Source organism: Jaculus jaculus, chromosome 11 (genome assembly GCF_020740685.1).
Source record: "Jaculus jaculus isolate mJacJac1 chromosome 11, mJacJac1.mat.Y.cur, whole genome shotgun sequence".
NCBI classification, from domain to species: Eukaryota; Metazoa; Chordata; class Mammalia; order Rodentia; family Dipodidae; genus Jaculus; species Jaculus jaculus.
The window spans coordinates 70,773,461-70,775,004 of record NC_059112.1 but is presented as its reverse complement, the minus strand read 5'-3'; positions in this window follow the sequence as shown (position 1 = coordinate 70,775,004).

The window sequence follows — 1,544 nt, the reverse complement described above, 5'->3', positions numbered from 1 at the left end:
CAATGTAAATGATATGTAAATAATTACTATTCTATATAATTTAGCAAACAATAATAAGAATATAGTCTTGTATGGGCTAGATATCTTTCTGATAGTTTCAACTGTGCTTGGTCAGACCCATGAATGCACAATATAAAATGGTCTGTACTTCTCAGCTCAAGTAGAGTTCAGTTATATGACCAGTATTGGGAACACAATTCCAATGACTATGACTTCACCTCATATCCATGCTTTTAGAGGCCTCACAACTTGCTGCTATGCACTTAAGCTTCTGCTCTCTACCATGAAGAAGGTGTTTCTAGAAAATAGCTGTTCCTTATACCTGGGGTCCAGAATTAAAAGCTACAAGGAACAGACCAGACACCACTGCGTATGCTGACACTCAATCCCAGAGAGCCAAACAAAGCTAAGCAAAATCACAGCCAGCCTGTGAGCACATGAGTGAGGGAAAGCACTTCTTCCTTGTGTCTTCTGTCAGCCATTGAAGGTTAAGGGATGTTTGTCACTACTGAAAAAGCTAATAAATATGTACTTGATGCTTCTGAAAGGCATGTTAAAAGGTTATATCTTAATCTAACCCTAAATTGGGCATTTTCAATCTAACAAAAGTTATATGACCAGAAAATGACCAACTGGAAACTCAAAAGCCATTTCTTAACACTTCAGTAAGATTGTATCTTGCCTGTTTTGACTCTTCTTGGTAGAAATGCATAGCTTGAATGTTTTGTCTGAGTCTCTCTGAACCTTGGAGTAAGGGATGGAAAAGCTCCATTACAGAATTTAAAATCTTATCTTTCAGTGTTATGGAGCCAAGATGTACACTGAGCCTAGATCCTCTCTTTTAATTTATCTTATTTTAATTTTGCTTTTGGGACACCATAAGGAGCCTCTGTCATTTTAATCTACCTTTAAGCTTCTCTCACCTTAATACATCTTGATTATGAATTCCTACATTTTGTTATGGGAATCTATGGGGATGAAGACACTTTTATATTCATCTCTGTGTGAGTTCTCGCAGGGTTCAGCAGTACCATCCACAGAAGGAGGGTGTGAGAGAGGGAGCAGGAGAGAGAGTGAGATCTAGCTAGTCTAGCAGTGGTGGAAGATATTAACAATAACATTGTTTATAAGATTCTACTTTGCTGGCTTCTCACCAAATGTACTCCAAGTGCTTCTGACCACATACCATTGTTTGCCTCTTTCAAAGGACTTTCAAAACTCTAAAATTCTACCTCTCTGTGCCTTTAGTAGGAATAGTTTTTTCACCTTTCTACATTATACGTACCTTACTGGATCTTTCCAGACACAGTCATGTGTCACCTCCTATCTGCCTGTATGCTGCCAGTTCCATGCATACAGAAACGTGTCTTCCTTAGCCTGCTCTCTTCGGTTCAAGCATCATGCCTGGCATGAGGCATACATTTACTCAGTAATACATATACACATGCATTAAAATAAGCTCTCTTCCATATTATGCTAGTTAATAAATACTTTGAAGAATTTACAAAGTTACATAATGGTTATCTGTCTTAGCATCTAAAGTG